Source organism: Pongo abelii, chromosome 14, assembly GCF_028885655.2.
Source record: "Pongo abelii isolate AG06213 chromosome 14, NHGRI_mPonAbe1-v2.0_pri, whole genome shotgun sequence".
NCBI lineage: Eukaryota > Metazoa > Chordata > Mammalia > Primates > Hominidae > Pongo > Pongo abelii.
Window position 1 is genome coordinate 49,166,381 of NC_071999.2, and position 21,588 is coordinate 49,187,968.

General features: G+C 42.5%; 1 long non-coding RNA gene across 1 annotated transcript; it reads left to right on the forward strand.

Annotated features, from left to right (window-relative positions):
- Positions 1-5,620: 5,620 nt before the first annotated feature.
- LOC129049512 (uncharacterized) lies at positions 5,621-8,888 on the forward strand. Its single transcript, XR_008512647.2, has 3 exons — positions 5,621-5,885; positions 6,625-7,549; positions 7,672-8,888. It is a non-coding gene; the product is annotated as an uncharacterized LOC129049512 (long non-coding RNA).
- The last annotated feature ends 12,700 nt before the right edge of the window (positions 8,889-21,588 follow it).

Sequence of the window (21,588 nt, forward strand, 5' to 3'; positions counted from 1 at the left end):
AGCAGATGTGGATCCAGGTTCTTACCCTGACACATGGACTCCGTTGGGCAGACCTAGACCAGTTAACCACACAACTACCTGACTCTCCCCACTGCATGTCCCCCAGATCTGTAGACATAGCTGGCACTGTTTGCTGGTCACCAGTGGATGTTAAGGGTCAAAAGAGAAAAGGATGTCTCTTTTAGCCAGGAGCACTGACTAGGTGACTGCTAGGGAAAAGCAAGAAATGCAACGTCAGCCCACCATGGTAGGTAGTGGTTGAGGAGCCTGGGAACTAAAGCTCCTTCCGTTCTCAACCTCACACTCTGGGCCAGTTACTGATATTGTCTAGACCTTCACTTGAAAAATAAATCCTATAGTTAGGAATAACCAGGGTTTCATTACAAAGTTCTTGGCACATACTCCAGGACTAAATTATATATGGTAGTGGTGCAAATTGCCAATCAAACAGTGCCTTCCACAATGAGGGGCAAACATAATGAAACCTTAGTTTGGTAGATCATAACAAAATTGCTCATTATTTCTTCGTCTCTCCTTTAGATGGAAAAGTGTCACCTTTTCTATATGTTCTTTGCCCATTTCAGCTTCTGCCCTCAGACTCTCAGGAATATGGAGAACTCTTTCTCTAAACACTCACGATTAAACAAATTAGGAGATTTCCTAATTGTTTAAGGATGTACGGTTGTTCAACAAGGACCCAGGTTCCACCACTCTCCTCTTCTGCAGTATGGCAGACAATCATCAATAACTACAGGGTCCCAACCCAAGCCTTGGAGCTCACCTCATAATTCCTCATGGTCCAGAGACACTTCACAATCAACTGGAGCTGTTAGATGTAATGAAATTATTTGCCATCCTCAGTTTCAGTTGTATAAAGCCAGGACCAGAATGTACAAATTGTCCTCAAACTTTTATCTAACTCTGGGTCATGCATTTCTAAATCAAAGGCAATTGCCTGTCTTGCAGGATTTGTTTTCTTTCTTTTTTGTTTTTCTATTTTCCTTTAAGCATACAAGGAAGAACAGAGATTTCAACCATTATTTCTCACTGAACTAAACATTTTTCAAGTCAGTTTTCAAGTCAGCCATGACCTGGCATCTTTCCCTCTGTCTTTTGAAAACGAAGCCAAACAATCTATGGTGCGGTCTCCTTAGGCTGTGTCCGAAATATAAAGGGTTGTGCAAGATGCAATGTTTTGGTCAGTCACTAGGTGGCATCTAATTGAGGCACCGGGTGAACTCTCCCAGAAAGAGCGTGTTTTAGAGCACACCACAGTTTTCCATTTTGGCTGCCATTGTTTGGTGGGCGTGTTGGAGTTAATCCATTGCTATCTGTCTTTATTTTGCTAACTTACTCAGTCGGACGCCACACAATTGAGTTCTGCAAATGTCGGCTCTCCAGTACAGCAATTACCGAGTCTCTCTCTAAACAATATCGCCGCACTGCATTCTTCCTGCCTTGCCTAGAGCTTGAAGCATTCAGGCTCATTTTGACTTTCTTTGCTTATAGCGCTTGTCATCTTCAAAGATGAAAGAAAAATGGTCTGAACTCAAAGCCACAACAAGGCATGGCTTCTCTTTCCAAACTGAGAACATACCAATCAACATGTTCCTATTACATAAAAACCCCAGGCAGCACAGCCAAGGATGTGGGCTTGTGCTTGTGCAGTCCAGGAAGACACCACCTCCTCCTCAAGGATGCAGACAGAGTGCATTTTGTGGTTGATGATGATGTTGTTCTTTTAATATTTGAGGGACTGGTGGGAGAGGTGGCAAGTGAGGCACATGGAAGTAATAGGAGAAGGAAGTTAGGAAGGAAGGAAAGAAGGAAGGAAGGAAGGAGAAAGAGAAAGAAAGAGAGAAAGAGAAAGAAAGAAAGAAAAAGAAAGAAGAAAGAAAGAGAAAGAAAGAAAGGATATAGAGGAGGAGTGGGGAGTGGGCTGATATTTGAAGGACCTAACTTCCATTGCTGTTCCAGAAGAGGGATGAATTAATAATCTCAGTAACCTAGAAATGGTGTTTATTTTCCATTGTTTGCTCATTTCATTCATTCACACATTGTGTATTGAAGACCTACTCTGTGTGTCAGGCAATGTATGAGATGTTCCAGATACAAGTGGGATCGATTCACTGTGAATCATTGTCCTCTTTGAGCTTACATTTTGTGGGGAGACAGACATTGATCAAGTAAACACAAGCATGACAGCTGTTGTGAAATAGACACAAAAACACCCAGGGTGTTGCACAAGCACACAATGGGTGCCCTCACCTAGTCTGGGGGCCAGGAAAGGATCTCTGAGATAGGTGAATATGAAGGGGGTTTTTAGAGTATCATTCTACTTTTTTGTACTCTCACATGCTAAATACTCTGCTTTGCAATTAGCAGATGCTAGATTCATATTTGGTGACCAACTAGCAAGTGAGGAAGATCTAGCAGAATGAGAACCAGTGAAAATACAGCCCAGTCCCTGATGGGACTACTTCCTCCTTAATCCTTTGCTTTTGCCTTTTTTCCCTGCCAAAATTATATTAAGATTTTCATCCATCTTTTATCTTTATTTAAGTCCATTTTGTTCAAAGTTTTCAATGCCTGGTAAACCAAAAGTGAGTTAAACATTAACATATTAGTTTACATTGCTATCTACTGTAGTTCTTCAGAATCGATTCACTGTTTAAATTTTAGAAAATATGAGGCAATTTGGGGAGCAAAGAAGAGGAAGCCAGAAAAAAAGGGAACATACTGTGTTTGTCTTCTCCACTGTATTACCATATTTTCAAATGTAATTTCTGTCTTCAGGGTTTCCACTATGAAGCAGAGGGAGTCCATATCCTATATATTGACATAAGATTTGAGCAAAGGCAAACCCACGAATATGCCGTTTTGGGGAACTCTAAGCTCCCTGAGTTTCATCATAGGTGCTGGAATAGGTGGATATTGTAAGGATTTAATGTGGTCTCACTACTTACCAGTGCATTTGTGAGTGACCCAGTCTTGTAGGACTTTATCTTGTCAACCAAGTCTATTTGTCATTAAATATTTGTGGTCTGAGTCCTTTAAAGTCATCTCCTGGGAGAACTGCATTGCCAGGTAGTTTGAAACCAACCCCAGCTACATAGTAATATAAGGAGCCTTCGCCTTGCTTTATTTCGGTCTTAACTCATTGCTCCCCTAAGCTGAATCGGGAATGTCAGGCAGCTGTCCTTCATGCCACTGAGATTCTCCTGCCTGAGGCCACAACCTTCCAGAAGGTTCAGGTGGTTGGGGCCTTCCAGGGGGAGTGGCTGGGTCTGTGAGGTGGCCCATGGATAGAGCTGGGGTACCTTCTTCCTCCCACCTCTCTGGGATCTGCCTACACTGTGGATCTGGTCGTGTCCTGCGGTGGGGGTGCAGAGGGCAAGTGGGGATACCAGGGGAAGAAGAAATGTCACTTGAGCTGTGGCAGACACTGGAGGGCCAGGCCCTGCACAACAACCACTGTTACCATGGAAACTCCCAAGGAGACCGCCGAAGGCCACTAGAAGCAGCCCTGGCAACATTCTTCTATTTCTGACCTCTCATTACGTTTGACATAACTGACCAAACTCATTCTGGAGACTTCTCCTTCCTCGGTTTATGTGACATGAACCCTCTTGGTTCTGCTCCTCTCACCCCGAGTGACCTCTGTCAGCCTCTTTTGCAGACACTTACTTCACTCTCTCTTCATTCACTCATTAATCACGGTTACAAAAATCCGGTCTTAGGATCCCTGCTTTCTTTTTTTTTTTTTTTTTTTTTTATTTTGTTTTATTTTATTTTATTTTATTTTGTTTTATTATTATTATACTTTAAGTTTTAGGGTACATGTGCACAACGTGCAGGTTTGTTACATATGTGTACATGTGCACAACGTGCAGGTTTGTTACATATGTGTACATGTGCCATGTTGGTGTGCTGCACCCGTTAACTCGTCATTTAGCATTAGGTATATCTCCTAATGCTAACCCTCCCCCCTCCCCCCACCCCACAACTGTCCCTGGTGTGTGATGTTCCCCTTCCTGTGTCCATGTGTTCTCATTGTTCAATTCCCACCTATGAGTGAGAACATGCGGTGTTTGGTTTTTTGTCCTTGCGATAGTTTGCTGAGAATGATGGTTTCCAGCTTCATCCATGTCCCTACAAAGGACATGAACTCATCATTTTTTATGGCTGCATAGTATTCCACATTGTATATGTGCCACATTTTCTTAATCCAGTCTATCATTGTTGGACATTTGGGTTGGTTCCAAGTCTTTGCTATTGTGAATAGTGCTGCGATAAATATATGTGTGTATGTGTCTTTATAGCAGTATGATTTATAATCCTTTGGGTATATACCCAGTAATGGGATGGCTGGGTCAAATGGTATTTCTAGTTCTAGATCCCTGAGGAATCACCACACTGACTTCCGCAATGGTTGAACTAGTTTACAGTCCCACCAACAGTGTAAAAGGTTCCTATTTCTCCACATCCTCTCCAGCACCTGTTGTTTCCTGACTTTTTAATGACTGCCATTCTAACTGGTGTGAGATGGTATCTCACTGCGGTTTTGATTTGCATTTCTCTGATGGCCAATGATGATGAGCATTTTTTTGTGTGCTTTTTGGCTGCATGAATGTCTTCTTTTGAGAAGTGTCTGTTCATATAGGCATGGGCAAGGACTTCATGTCTAAAACACCAAAAGCAATGGCAACAAAAGCCAAAATTGACAAATGGGATCTAATTAAACTAAAGAGCTTCTGCACAGCAAAAGAAACTACCATCAGAGTGAACAGGAAACCTACAGAATGGGAGAAAATTTTTGCAACCTACTCATCTGACAAAGGGCTAATATCCAGAATCTACAATTAACTCAAACAAATTTACAAGAAAAAGACAAACAAACCCATCAAAAAGTGGGTGAAGGATATGAACAGGATCCCTGATTTCTTTCTCCTCTTTTTTGAGATGTTTCTTCATTTTCTGGGTTTGAGCTGTAAACTTTCTAAAGAAGACATAGGTGGAGTTCAGCAAAGAGAGGGAGGAAACGAGTGTTCACTGGTTGGTTGCTGCTTCCTCTGTACCTGTGGCCCTGCCACCCTGCATGTGGTGCCTCTGCTCATCCCCAAGAAAACCCTGCAAGAGTTGTGGGTCCTTAGCCTTTGCTGTTTTGTACATGATGTCCCTTTTGTCTGTGATGTTCCTTTTGTCCATGATGTTCCTTTTATCTGAAATTCTTTTTGATTTCTCCCTCCACTCACCTTCCAAATTTCTACTCCTTTTCAAAGCCCAGTTCAATTACTATTTCCTTTGTGGCATCTGCCTGAATTCCCCAAGCCCCATTAATCCCTTTGTCTAAATTTCATGGCATGAATGTCATCCTTCTATTAGATTATTTACCACATTACAGTACACAGTGTAGCTTGCTAATTTACCTCCCTCTACCCTAAGGTTGTCTTTGGGGTGCTAGAGGACAAGATGAGGTCTTATCTGTCTTGGCATCCTGACATCTATCACAGTGCCTAACACATAGGCAGGTGTTTCACAAACATTCCTTTATCGTGTAATAGCTAGCGTTTGTTAGCTCAGCACATTATCTCAGGCAGTCCTCCATATAACCCTATGGAGTTGGTCATTATCCGATAGGGACAGTGAGCTTTAGAGAAGTTAAATAAATTGCCCAGGACCACACAGGCAGAATCGGGACGTGAACCAGCGCAGACTGAATCTCGAGTCCACACTGTGCTGCATGTCCACCCTCTGGAGGCCTGTGATGTCCCTTCTGACTGCTGCCCTACAGCCAGCAGAGACGATCACTGAACCCAGGCACTTGCACAACCCAATGCTGAAGAAGGCAGGTGTGGATGCATGAATGAAAGGTGAAGGAGCAAGTGAGTAAACCCACTCTCTGAGTCTTTCATACAATCCAGCTTTCATTCCTGCTCATTCACCCTACCCTCTGCTCCTCCCTTTTGGTCCCATAAGTACCCCTCCAGCCCTGACCTCCCTTGTCTCACACTGACTTCCTGCAGCATCTCATTGGTGGGTTCCTCGACCCACAGCCTCTTTTTTCCTCTCTCCCTCCCTGTGCCCCATAACACACACAACATCTAAAAATTAATTCTCAAGCCCTGTTGTCAGATCCACACTCCAGGATTGATTTTGGCTTCTGACTCATTATTGAGTAAAATCTCAGCACTCAAGGCTAACTGTCATTTCCCTACATGTATCTATCGTTCTAAACCAAGCAGCATTGTTGACTGCCCCTGGCCTGTGCTTTGCCTGTGTTGCCTCCAGATCTTTTCCTGAGCCATTCTTCTGTGTTTTGAACACCTGTCCCATATCAGGAACTGAGCTGGGTTCTGGGAATACAGAGATTAAAGCTTCAGTCTCTGATGCTCCTAGATTAGTGCAAGACAGCTGGAAAGAGCAATAACAAAGTCCCATCAGTATGGCAGGTGATTCAGAGGAAAGCCCAGGTTGCTATGGAAGCACCTAGGTCATCTACCTTCCCCATCTCCAATAATATCAGCCCTCAGCTCCTTCTCTGTCTGACCCGACTCACCTCTCCTGGGGGGATTTCTGTGCCTGACCCTTCATCTGCTCCTCTCATTTATGCCAAATTTTCAGAATATATCTGTATTTGTTGATTTATTCATCTGCAACAATATATTTGCTGAACGTGCCTCCTCAACTGGTGAACTGTAATGCGGGAGGAGAGGACAAAAGGAAGCCGACTGGAAGAAATGAAAATGGTGTGTCTTCTTAAGGAGGTTGGATCCCAGAGAACGAAGATAATGGGAGAGAGAGAGGCATGGCTTTTGTTGGACTTCATCCTAACTATCCATTTTGGTGATGGCTGAGTGTATCCTGAAGAGAAAGGATTGTATGTAACTCAAACCTGATCCACAAAACTTCTGTAGTCCAAGCAACTTCGTGTGAGACCCTTTAAAAGAGCAGACCACAAAGATAGGATGCAGTGTCTATACAGCTGAACTGACCACTGAGCACAGGAGACATAGCCTTGGAACTCTCAGAGATACTGGGGCGGGGAGGGGCTTGTACTGTGAAGGGAGGACCAAAGTCCCACAGGGGCATGCAGCTGGGCAAGAAAAATCTGGTCTGCAGTTGTCAGTCTCACTTGGGTCTAAGGCTAATGAGGCCTGGGGAACACTCACAAGGAGTCTAGTTATGGCTCTGTAGTGGTTTACCCATTGACTGAAGCAAAACAGGAAAGATCCTAGGAGAAACAGAACAGCTGGCCAGGCTCACCTAGCTGGTCCCATAACTTTTCCCACCATCCTGCCAGGCAAACCTTGTCATCCCAGCACCTGGATCCAAGATACTTTGCTGCCATATTTCCTCACATCTCATCCTCTCTCCCTTCCTAGTCAGAATTCCACTTTTGTTACTTTCTGACATGCATTTGACAACACTCAATGTTGTCTTATCCAAACAACATCTATGCCTCAGCCTTCTTGCCCTCAAGTCCAGCATGTTCCTCTCTGGCTCCAAGCCCCTTTCCCTCCAGCCTTTTACAACCACATCACTCCATGTAAGTCACTTGTCCTTTGAACCAGCTGATCTGTGGGCTGAGGAAAGTCTCTACTTTCCTCGCAGAGGAAAGGGTGCTGGGAGCTGAGCTGTTGATGTTCTCTTTGCTGTCTGTCATTCTAGGGGCTTGCCAACATTGGGCAGAGTCTCCTGCTGGCTGAAACTCTCTCATCACAAAGGATTTCATTTTATTTCCTCAGTTTCATAGGCTGAGGGAGTGACAGAGATAAGAGAAACATGAAGAGAATATGCCACAGATGACTAAACTCAAGATAGATTTGGGGCAGAGATGTAGAGATTTGGTAAAGGTCCAGAAATCTAAATGCTGGGTGTGCTTACTAAGTGTACCTGTGCATTAAGCTAAGCAAACGGATTCCCTGTCTCCTTGACAACCAGAATACAAACATGTCTTACCTGAATTATCCATTCTCTTTGCGCAAGCCAGTGCATAATTAGTTGGGGGAAAATATACATGCAAGATGAAAGAGTCCACAGCTCTTAAACAATATCCCTCATTGCTCTCTGGTGGAGAGTTCACCTACTCAACTTCACTAACATCTCCCTTGCCTCATTTATCAGCCATGCCTTTCACTTACTGGTGGAAAGCTGATATAGCCTTGCCTCTCCCTCTCAGTCAACATTATTTAAGGGACTGATAAGAAAATTCACTAGGAAGGTTTTTCTGGAAAGCTCTCTATTTATAGAGACACACTGAGGTAGCCAAAGACACCAACTGCTAAATAGCCTCCTCTGTGTGTGAAGACCATGTTGTCACCATCTTAGACAAGGAGAGACTTTTCCTCCTCCTCATGGAGACCGTGCTCCTATTTGCTCTCTCAGCATGCAACACCAGCCATCTCAGGGATTTGCCTAACAAGCTGGACAATTTCCAGGATATGGGAGGCAGCAGCCTCTAAATGCTTAGGGGTTTTAGGGGCACGGTCTCCTAAGACAAGCAGCAACCAGAGTAAAGAAGTCAGCCCTGAGAAGATAGAATCTCAGCCCTCAAGTCTGGAATGTTCCTTCCCCTATACCTATCCTCACCACCACAGCCCGGGGCTAATGGGTGGACTGTCAGCATGGGAGGACCATGTCCTGACTCCCTCCTGGTGGGACACAAAGGGCCTGAAGGCTGCATTTAGAGCAAGTCATCACACTGAGCACACACACACACACCCCAGCCTTGTACCGCAGGGCAGAACCTCCCCAGGGGTGGAGGAGGAAAGTATGGGAGCCAAGTGGGTGACAGGAAGAGAATAAACATCAGGGTAGGGGCCCTGGTTCTTCAAAACAAGTGTGAAGCAACAGGATGAAAGAATTAAAGTGGATCGCACTCCCGAGGCCCCACTCCTTGGTCGCTATGTCAGGTCTTTTCAGGATAAGTCTGAACATTGTGTGAAGAAGAGAAGGGGTGTGAATGTGTGTATGTGCAATGGGGTATGTACACAACTCCATGTGGATCCTGTGTGCATGTGCTGGTGCTTCTGGACGTGTACAAACCCATATGATGCTGCAAACTATACAAGCACACCACGTATTAACCTAACCACAGAACCATTGCCAAAGCCAGCTCTAATGCGAAAAGCCTCTTCCAAGAGTTGACAGAAACCATATTCAGGTTCACATTCTGAGGATCACTTAGCATAGCTGGGGAAGGAGGAAAGTTAAGTAATGAGATGGAATGGAGCAAAGAAGAATGTCTACTCATTGTCATCACCAACATCCTGGTGGGGAGGTCACTTGGTGAGGAAAAAATAGGACCCATTAGGAATGAGTTGGGATTGGATTCCTGGTGGCCTTCCCAGAAAGCATTCTGCTGTCTTGTGAGAAGCAGGAACCAGAGACAGAGAGGCTGGCTGTGCAGATTCCTTCCAACCCTGCCAGCGGTGGCTTAGTGTGAGGTGCAGGTGGATTTCTTGACAGGGATACGTATCTTGGAAGTGGTAACAGATTTATGGCAACTAATTGCACAATAATAGCTGGCCTGAACAGAGCTCTTGAGCAATTGCCAGAACTCTGTATTACTACTATTCATTTACATAACAAACATTTTACACCTACTTATTGAGAATAACTAACCTTTATTGAAGGTCACATGCTGTTCTGAGCTCTACATATCTATTAATCTCCACAATAACTCTATGAAGTGGGTACTGTTGTTACCACTCGCATTCTACAGAGGAGGAAACTGAGGCATAGTGAGCTTAAGTAAGTTCCCCAAAATCTCTCACTGTATGCAAAAGCCAGGGTTGGAACATAGGAAATTTTATTCCAAATCCCACACTTTTAGTCAGTAAACATATCTGCTTCCTATATTTACTTTTGTACAAAGCTAGTACAAATACTAGGCATTCGAAAGAAGCTAAAATATCATGATCCCTACCTTTAAAGGAGTTTATAGTCTTGGGGGAGAAACAGACAGTGCTGCCTTCTGACTTAAGCAAATTCAGCCTTTCAGAAAATTTCAGGTTCTTTTTACAACTACTGTTAACCTCTTGAGGTTAGAGACTTCTGGGGAACTATAAATCACCTCCCTATGACCTCAAAAATGTCTAATTGAACCCCATGTGACATATAGATGCATATTGGCAAGGAGGCACAAATACATTCATTCAACTTGTTCAGCAGTTTGGGGAAGACCCACTCTGGCCTAGGCACTCCAGCAAGCACCATGCATTGAAGACTCCAGCTGGGGCAGATGTCGTGATAGTCCTAGGACAGCACTGGACAGTTCTGGGTGGGATCAGGCAAGAGGGTCCTCTGTGAAGGAAGGGACAGAGGGTCATAGGCTGACTGTGGTTCTAGATTTACCACCTTATTGTGCCTTGTTCATAAAGGAGAGTGAAGTCAGTGCAATATTTCTAACTACTCCCAGTCTTGACAATATTCATCTTACCAAAGAAGCGATTTCACTGAAGATGTGGGGAATGCTAAATAATGCCCCTGCAGATTCTGGTTCATGATCAGGCTCGTCATGGGCTGGCTCACCACCCTGGAGTGTTGCTTCTGATTTGGTGCTTAGGCCTCCTGTTTTACAGGTCCCACCTGATTACCTCCATGTGTCCAAAATCAGCACCATTGAGTCATTTTGTTCTCGTATGCCTTCCCCAAATGGTACTTTGTTGTTCCAAATTAAAATAATTGGCTGGGCACAGTGGCTCACACCTATAATCCCAGCAATTTGGGAGGCCAAAGTGAGAGGATCACTTGAGCCCAGGAGTTCGAGACCAGCCTGACTATTACAGTCAGAGCCTCGTCTCTACAAAAAATTTAAAAATCAGCTGGGCGTGGTGGTGTGCACCTGTAGTCCCAGCTACCCTGAAGTCTGAAGCAGGAGGATCGCTTGAGCCCAGAAGGCCAAAGTTGCAGTAAGCCGTGATCACACCACTGCACTCCAACCTGGGCAACAGAGCAAGACCCTGTCTCAAATAAAACTGAAAAATATAAAATAGAATAACAGAGAACATCCCATAATATAAGAAACACTGTAAGGACCTGAGTGTAAGGCAAAGCTGTTTATATCAAAGGATACTTTGGGGGAAAATATGCCTTATATTTGTTTGCTTACTGTCATAGAAGAGCACCTAGTTTGTGCCTGACACAAAGCAGGTACTCAATAAATGTGAGTTTTCTTCCCTCCCTCGCTATCTCACTCAGTTTTCATGGAAGACACTATGAGGAAGCTATTATATTTATTTTACAGACAAGAAAACAAAAGTTTAGAGTTTAAGTAACTTATCTAGTTCATGTGACTACAAAGCGGCCACTCTGGCTTCTAACTGGAGCACCCATGCTCTTCCTAGTATGGACACTGCCTCTCTGATAATCATAACTGAGCTTTGCAGATGTGCATTGACAAAGCCCTTCCACATGCCCTGTGTCACTGGATCTTCAGAACACTCTTGTAATATGAGAATCATTATTTTCTTCAATTTTAAGTGAATGAAGCACCTTGGGGAATTATAGCAATCTGCCCAGGATTTCTAAGGTAGCAAATAGGTCCATCAGAATTTGAGCCCATGTTTTAAACATTGCCCAAATCTTTGCTTTTGGTACCACACTACGTGGCATCTCAGCATGGCACCCAAGGACGGCCAAAGGGTGAGCGTAAACTGAGCACTAGGGGCCTGGTTCACAATCCAACTGGCTCATCAGTTTCAGAGCAGCCCTTAAATCCTATCTCAGCCCCATGGAGAGGCCACTTTTAATAATTATAACCAACATTTTCATTACATGTTATTGTTTGTAAGATACCTATCTTGTGTTCTCATTTTGAATGCAGAACCACTGCATTCAAACACAGAACAGTAAGGTGACAATATTTTTCAAGCTGGCTAGGCCCATCCCTAACAATATTCTTAGATGCCGAATCAACTTCCACATCGTGAAGGCCACTTTCCTAAGTGACACTGAGTTTTCTTGCTTCACTTCATCTCCTTGAGGTTACCTTGATCCTCTAGGTATAATTTTCTTGATCCTTTAAAACAGATTTGCTGTATCATGATTATACAAACAAGTATATGCCTTTTGAAAATAATTTGGGAAATACCATTTGACCCAGTCATCCCATTACTGGGTATATGCCCAAAGGAATATAAATCATGCTGCTATAAAGACACATGCACATGTATGTTTATTTTGGCACTACTCACAATAGCAAAGACTTGGAACCAACCCAAATGTCCAATAGTGATAGACTGGATTAAGAAAATGTGGCACATATACACCATGAAATACTATGCAGCCATAAAAAATGATGAGTTCATGTCCTTTGTAGGGACATGGATGAAGCTGGAAACCATCATTCTCAGCAAACTATCGCAAGGACAAAAAACCAAACACCGCATGTTCTCACTCATAGGTGGGAATTGAACAATGAGAACACTTGGACACAGGAAGGGGAACATCACACACCAGGGACGGTTATGGGGTGGGGGGAGGGGGGAAGGATAGCATTAGGAGATATACCTAATGCTAAATGACGAGTTAACGAGTGCAGCACACCAACATGGCACATGTATACATATGTAACAAATCTGCACATTGTGCACATGTACCCCAAAACTTAAAGTACAATAAAAATATATATATATAAAAAGAAAAAAGAAAATAATTTAGAAAATATAGGATAGAATAAAGAAGAAAGTAAGCATTTAACCACTTACCAAGATATGGTAACATTAATGTCTGGTATATACTTCCTCTGTGTGTGTGTGTGTGTGTGTGTGTGTGTGTGTGTGTGTGTATATAATGGCTTCATAATCTTTCATCAAATATACACGTATGTGTGTACCATTATTTATGTAAGCATTCTGTCCCTAATCCCTAATTAACGAACATTTGCTGCTTGGTTTCCTTTCAATGCATATATAGCATTTCAGTGAAAATCTTTGAACATTCATCTTTGTATACTTGTCTCATTTTCTAGAAATGGAATTGCTGTTCATGGGAATACACTTTTTAAAGGTTTTTAAAAACATGTTGAAAATCACCCTCCCAAAAAGCTGAGTCTATTTATAGGCTCACCAGGACAGCATAAGCATATACCTTTCCCACACTGCTGCAACAGTGAGAATTAGCAAAACTTTATTCTTCAACAGCTGATAGGGAAAAACAATAACTCTGTTCACATTTCTTTCACTACTTACAAAGGTGAACATCTTTTTATTGGTATATTAGTAAGATGATCATATCATTTATTGCCCAATCTGGAGTATTTTAAGAGTAGAAGTGAGTGCTGACTAGAGGGTCAGTGAGGGCTTATGGTCACGCTATGGCTGACCACTTGCATTTCTTAGTTTGAGAATTCCTTATTTGTAGCGTTTTCTTACTTTTCTATTGAGTTGTCTCCTCTTTTCTTAATCACATAAAGGACATGTTACAATAATAATAATATTAATCCTTTGTAATTTGTGTTAAATATATATTCCCCGTAGGTCACTTATTTTATTTTTAGTTTTGAAAGCAATACAAAAACATAGTTTTTAAAGTTTGCTTCAGATTTCTTAATTCAACTCTTTTGAGACAATTTTAGATTCTCATGCAATTATAAGAAATAATATACACAATCCTCTTTACTCGTTACCAAGTTCTCTTCAGTGGTAACATCTTGCAAAGCTATGGCACAACATCACAACCAGCTATTGGCATCAATGCCTCGTGTTGCTCTTTTAGAGTCACACCCACTAATTAACCCCTGGCACCCTCTCCTTAACCCTCTCCTTAACCCCTGGCAACCACTAATCTGTTCTCCATTTCTATAATTTTGTCATGTCTAGACTGTTATATAAATGGAACCATCCTGTATGTAACCTTTTGGGATCATTTTTTTTTCACTCAGCATAATTCCCTGGAGATTCATCTAGTTTGTTGCATGCGTCAGTAGTGTGTTCCTTTTTATTACTAAGTAGTATTCCATGGTAGAGATGTATTCCAGTTTGCTTAACCATTCACTCTTTGAGTAACATCTGCGTTGTTTCCAGTTTTTGCTACTACAAAAAAGCTACAATAAACACTCATGTACAGATTTTTGTATGAACATAAATCTTCATTTATCTAGGATGAACATCTAGGGGTATGATTGCTGCCTTATACAGTAGTTGCACCTTTAGTTTTTTTTAAGAAGTTGCCAAGCTGTTTTCAGAGTATCTGAACTATTCTATATTCCCCCCAGCAATGTATAAATCACCCAGTTTTTCTGCATCCTCACCAGCATTTGGTGCTGTCACTATTTTTTATTTTAGCTCAGCTAGCTGGATAGTGATATCTTATTGTGGTCTTCATTTGCATTTCCCTAATGACCACTGATATTGAATATCTTTTCATGTGCTTATTGCAATTTATCTCTCCTCTTTGGTGAAATATCTCTTCATATCTTTTGCCCATTTTCTGACAGCGTCGTTTGATTTTTGCACTGTTCAATTGTGAGAGTTCTTTGTATATTCAGATATTAGTCCTTTGTCAGATATGTGGTCTGCAAATATTTTCTCCCACTATGTATCTTGTTTTTTCTTCCACTTAATAGGTTCTGTCACAGAGCAAAATTTTGACATTTTTAATTAATTAATTTTTCCTTTTATGGATTGTACTTTTGGTATCAAGTCTAATGACTCTTTGCCCTGTATCCTAAAAACATTCTCCTATTTTTTTCTAACAGTTTTATAGTTGTACATTTAACATTTAAGTTTGTAATTCATTTTGTATTAATTCTGTGTAAAGTGTGAAAGTTAGATTGAGGTTCAATTTTTGCCTATGGATAAGGCTCCAGAGCCATCTTTCTTGCTTTTTTTTTTTTTAACCTTTTGTTAAAAACCAGTAGACAATATTTGTGTGGGTCTATTTCTAGGTTCTGTGCTCTGTTCCATTGATCCATGTGTCTGTCTCTCCACCACTATCATATAGTCTTTTTTTTTTTTTTTTTCTGAGTTGGAGTCACACTCTTGCCCAGGCTGGAGTGCAGTGGCGCGATCTCGGCTCACTACAACCTCCGCCTCCTGGGTTCAAGTGATTCTCCTGCCTCAGCTTCCTGAGTGGCTAGGATTACAGGTGTGCAACACCACGCCGTCTAATTTTTGTATTTTTAGTAGAGATGAGGTTTCGCCACGTTGGCCAGTCTGGTCTTGAACTCCTGACCTCAAGTGATCTGCCCACCTCAGCCTTCCAAACTGCTGGGATTACAGGTGTGAGCCACTGCACCTGGCCATATAGTCTTGATAACTGCAACTGTTTAATAAGTCTTGAAATCTGATAGATTGATTCCTCTTATTCTTCCTTTTCAAAATTCTTTTAGCCATTCTAAAGTTTTTGCCTTCCCATATAAATTCTAGAATAATCTTGTCTATGTCTACAAAAATCCTGCCGAGGTTTTGATAGAATTGGGCTAAGCCTTATAGTGGGTGGAATGGTGGTAGCTCCAAAAATATATACATGTCATAATCTCTGAAACCAGTGAATGTGACCTCATTTGGAGAAGGAATCTTTGCCAGTGTAACTAAGTTATGGATTTTGAGATGAGATCGTCCTGGATTATCCAAGTGAGACCTAAATCCAGCAAAAAATGTCCTTATAAGAGACACACAGAAGCAGACAGAAGAGGAGGAGTCCATGTGATCATCATGGAGGCAGAGATTGGAGTGGTGAGGCCACAAGCCAAGGAATGCCGACAGCCACCAGAAGCTGGAAAATGCAAGAAAGGATTCTCCCCTGGGGCCTTCAAAGAAAGGGTTTGAGTGCCAATACCTTGACTTTAAACTTCTGGCCTTCAGAACTGGGACAGAATAAATTTCTGTTATTTTAAGCCACTCAGTTAACAGTAATTTGTTCCAGCAGTTATAGGAAACCAGTAAAAAGCTGTATATCAAAATACGTTACAAGACTTTGGATCTTATCTAAACCTGTTTTTAACTGGCTTCTTCTGACCCTGCTTTGGACAGATGGTGGGTGGGTGATGGAAGTCACCTCCTTGTTACTGCCAAATGGAGCTAGAAATCCAGGTCCATCACTCAGCCTGTATAAGCACCAGAGATGGGGGCTCCTTGTTACTGCTGGGTGAAGATGGGATTTGGGCTCTCCATATAATCTCCACTGACACTGTTGGTGGGGAGTGGGAGACTTTTGTACAGGCCAGAGATGCAAGTCCTGGTTCCCTACGTGGTCTTCTCTGACAGTACTGCACTAGGGGTTGGGGGTTCCTCAATACAGCCTCACAGAAGAGGAAGTGTAGGTTCTCCATCGGGCCTTCGCTGGAATGGGTAGGGGTGGGACCACAGCTTTTTCTAAGGTGTTTGGCTAAAATACAGCAGAGCAGTTATTGGCTAAAAGTCTGTCTTTCTAGACTGCCCCTTTCCTCTTCCTTTGGCTAGAGAGAGCAGGCTTTCCTTGGGGCTTTTTTCAGGGGCCAGGGGTCTGCTCCTGTTAGCCTTTCTGGGTTCTCAGAAAGGCTTTCTCAGGCTTGGAGCTGAGCTGGCTTCCTCAGCTCCAAGCCTGGGGTAAATGAAGCAAAAGGAGAACTCAGGGAACTCACCACCATGTCATTTCACAGGTCCCGAGGTCCCTAGCTGCTAACACCTCCTTCTCCCCACCTTTCAGAAACATCTCATGTTTGTTTTAGATCGAATATCCAGGGATTTTAGTTGTATTTAGTGAAGAAATAGGGAAAAGTACATCTACTCCATCTTCCTAGAAGCAAACGTTTATTTTACTTTTTAAAAATAACTAACACAACCTAAAGAAAACATCACAGCTCCTCGTTGCTCCCGCCTTACCCTCACTGCAGTCTCCGTAAGTAACTGCTGCTTCTCCAAGTGTCTGCAGGCAGCATAATTCAAAACAGAAGGCTCACGTCTTCCACTTCATGGTTCAATTTAAAGTAAGCATTTTTAAGTAGGTACTGTATTTACCTGGATGGTTCAAAAAGGCATATAGAGAAAAATCTCCTTCCCATCCTTATTTCATAGATACTAAGTTCTCTTCCACAGAGGCAACCAATATTAGTAGCCTCCTGTATATGTTTCCAGAGATATTTTATGCATAGATTTGCAAATAAATCATGCCTCTTGGGATAAAATGTATTACAGTTTCCAGTTATTGATACCCCCTTTCCCAGTAAAGAGGAATGCCTCTTTCCCCATTGTTGGCTGGGCAGTGCCTTCTGGAAGGAGGCACTTCTGGAAGGAGTGGAAGGAGTATACCTGCCACCCCATAAACAGACACACCCCTGTGACTCACTCTGACCAATAAAATGTGAGCAGAAGTCACGTATGCCAGTTCTAAGCAGAAAGCCTAAAGCCATTGTGGGCTTCCACTCCCTTCTGACTCTTTTCCTCTGCCATGAGAACAGATGTCCAAGGAGCTGCTCTTCCAGCCTGGGTTTCACATGTTTTGTGCAGCAGTCTCAGCAAACTCACAGCCACTGTATTAGTTAGCTATTGCTGCAAAACAAATCACCCTAAAATTGAACAGCAGCTTACATAAAGCTATTTACTCTGTCACAAAATTTCTGAAGGTCAAGAATCTGGAAGCAACTTAGTAGGGTGATTCTGGCTCAGGGTCTCATAAGGTTGCAGTCAAGCTGCCAATGGGTCTTCAGCCATTCGAAGGCTTCACTGGGGCTCAGGCATCTGCTGCCAATATGACTCCCTTGTGTGGACATCTGCAGGAGGCCTCAATTTCTTGCTAGTTGTTATCAGGAAGTCTCAGTTCTCACCACATGGGGCTCTCCATAGAGCTGCTCAACATGGCAACTTATTTCCTCCAAAATAAGTGATCCAAGAAAGAGAGAGATAGCATATGCTCAAGATGGAAGCCACAGTGTCTTTTATTACCTAATCTGAGAAATGGTATCTCATCACTTCTGTAGTATTGTGTTGTATTCTGTTGGTTGTAGAATACCAACTCTAGTGCCATGTGGGAGGGGACAACAGAAGGGTGTGCATGCCAAGAGGCAAGGATTACTAGGGCCATCTTGAAGCCTGGCTGTCACAGCCACAGACAGGAGGACTAAGGGGGAAAAAAAGTATGCTTTTAATATGTGGGAATCAGTTGTTGCCTCAATATAACCTATCAAAAGGTGACTGGTACACTATATATCTTTATGTATAATCTTTTTTTAGTTTTTTTTTTTCTCCCTATTCTAAAAGATGAAGAATGAATCTCCCTTACACTCTCTTTGGGCTTTCATACAGCCCATTTCTTGAGTTTGATTAGTTTTATTATTCTTTTTAGGTTTTCCTATTGGCTATGCGTATCACTGTAAATTATGTATTTGGATCTTCTTCCATCTGCTTTAGACAGCATTGGTTTACCATCCACTGTGTAAGATTAAAATTTTGCACTTCTCCTAACATCACCTCCCTCCACACTTCTGTCAGTGATACCATTATTTGTATACTTTCAAGGTTCTCTTTTCCCCTTTATATCTTTCTCTTCAAGCCATGCTGTTGTGGGAAGAATTCACGAAGCTCCATCTCCACAGAGCAAAGGAAGACCAATGAAAGGTCCCCATGTGTAGGCTGAGTATCCATCAGGGAGACATAAAGATGGTGGCACTGAAGGGGGCAGTGGATTTGATGCTGTAAGGCTTGACTCTGAGTCAGTGAACCACTGGGAACCTAGACAAACTCCTGACCTATGGTCACATGTGACTGCATTTAGATTCTTAGCCAGGGCAGGAAGCAGTCTCCCTCTGAGGCTGAAGTCCTGAGGCTACCACAGTCCAGGGCCATCAGTCCTGGTGTTTGTGCAAGGAGATACCCTGATCCAAAGAGAAGAGCTAAGGATAGTGCAGGTGACAGAACTTTCTTGACAACAGAAATTTCTTTGTGTCACTTGGCACCACACTCACTGTTTTTCCTGAAAAACAACCACCCAGAGCATAGGTAAGTCCTCTTCGCCCAAGACATCAGTGTGGAGTATCCTGTTGAGCTCTGTTCTTGTCCCCTTAGACCTTGAGATGACAAGAGAATCATTGCCAAATACAAGAGGACACCTTGTTACATTTCCATTTCAGATCAAAAAATGGATTTTTTTAGGATAAGTATATCTCAAGTACTGAATGGGATATACTTATACTAAACGATTATTTATTGTTTATTTAACTGAGCATCTTGTATTTTTACTTGCTAAATCTTACAACTCTAGACAGGTAGAGCTGGTCCTCTCTTAACAGGAACAGAAGCAGAGCCAAGAGCCCCACATGAAAGTGCTGACCAAACCCAAACCCTCATGAAGAAACCACCAAGCCAGGCTATTGCTGTCCTAAAAGATTTGCCCTATAGAGATTCATCCACATATAATTTTTCCAGAACTGACCTGGTTAGGTTTATCTACTGCCCCCAAATTACTTCATATCCAAACAATTCCATACCTGTCTCTCAGTCTGTATATAAATAGTTTGCATTCAATGTATTTGTACCTGCTGATACCTTTGTACATGCTGTCTCTTTCTCTAACAGATCCAGATTCAATACTTACTAAATGCCAACAATGAGACGGAGAATAGTATGAGGTGCTGTCCTTATCTTCACAACAACCCTGTGAGGGAAGCCTCACTTATTATTATTGCTGTTCCTATTCTCCAGATGAGAAAACTGAGCTTCAAAGATTCCCTGTAGCTGGGCTCAGTGTGTGAGTCTGTAATTCCAGCTTCTTTGGAAGTTGAGGCAGGAGGATCCCTTGAGCCCAGAAGTTGGAGGGTGCAGTGAGCTATGATTGCACCACTGAACTCCAGCCTGGGTGACAGAGCAAGATATCATCTCTTTAAAAAAAAAAAAAAAGAAGAAGAAGAAAGAAAGAAAGAAAGTAAAAAGTCTCACCAAGAAGGTGTTACCTGAGGCCCCATAACTAATAAGTGCCATGGCTAAGATTTAAATTTCTTCCTAAAGATGAGCCACTCCCTGAATGCCTCCCTGATTTCCCATTCCCACCTAAGCCACCTACTGCTCAATACTCCCACCAAGGGCCAAGTATCATCTCCTCATTTCCACTGAAACCCTTAAGAAAACAGAATTCATGCAAAAGAAACAAGGGGGAGACACTCCCTCCTGCAGGATGGTGACTTGGTGCCTCTGGGTTTTGCTATGAACACCACAGGAATCAATCAATACCTTTGTCCACAGAGACAAAGTTATAAAAGGTGGACAAATCCTACACTTGTTTGAAGAAGCAGATTGGCTGTGGTTTGCCGGCCTAAGAACCTACTTAACCCTTATAGCACAATTTATATTGGCAGACGCAATGTGAGTTCAAACCATTGACTTAGAAATGAACTTGTGCAATGCACATATTTGGAGACTTGCCTCTTCCATCTGTGTGTGCATGCATGCTACTGTGTGCACCTTGTTCTTGCACTATACTAGAAGTTCAGTAGGGGCAGGGATCACATATTTTGTTGACTTGTTTTTTTCCCTGCAGCACTAGAGCATCACTTTGGCCAGAGTTGAGGTTAATCTATGCTTTTCACTGATGAAGAAAGTAAGGGAACTGTCACTTGCTTCTGTCTGTAGAAATGTTTGCAGGACAGGAGATTTGCAATCACTTGCGATTATTATTAACTGCTAGCTAACTGCACCAATTATTTTTCTTAGTGGCATAAATGCCTACGAGCTTTCAGTTTTCCCTGTTGAGAACGCACTGAGGCTTACTTTACATCCTCCCAGTTCCCTGAAAGAATCCAGAAAATGTAAAGAAAAGAAAACCACACAGAAATGACACAGGTATTGTGCTCCCTGGACCAAGGTAATATTCAGTTTCAGTCTGGTGGTTAGGAAAGAGGAAGGAACATCTTAGTCTGAAATCCTATCCATGAAAAGAGTCCAAAATAAAATAAAATAAAACATGTATTGTTTAGGCAAGTGTTATTGCCGGATGACATTTCAATTCCAGTCTGCTCTGCCTAATGCCTTCGTTTCCTACTCTGTAGGACGAAAGCAGCCCTCTCATCCCACAGGTTCAGAAGAAAGCTCCCCTTTGCAGGCAGAGATGCCATTTTCGGCTTTGGAAGAGAAACAAATCATGTTATTGTCAAGGCTGTTACTGAGAACATCATGCTCTCAGCCCTACTGGCTTGGCCATAGTCAAAAGAATCAAACAAAGCTGTTTGCCATGAATTTCATCATTCTGGCTTGCCCAGCTGGGATCTCCCCCCACCCCTACCCTAATTCCACTCTCAATTCGAATGCCCTAGAATTTGTTTCAGGAACAAGTTAAAATTCCTGCTAGTTTCAGACTTACCAATAGTGCAAGTCTTTTATTTTTTTGTTAAGAAAAGAAATGTTGATTGCGGGAAGATCCTGGGCAGAGAGCTCTAGAGTCTAAAGCCCCTGAGTAAAAGAGGGAGATGGAATGATCAGTTTGCACGACTAGAGCATATACATGAAGTGTAGGCCACTGAGCAAATATCTAATTGCCTTTCAGGGCACAGAGGCCCTAAGGCCCCATGCTTGGCTCTGACACCTGTCACCACTCTTGAGTGGACCCAAGGGAGTTTGTCTGCTCAATAAAGGCATTAGGGTCCTACCTGTTAATCTCTCGCCTCAGGGACTG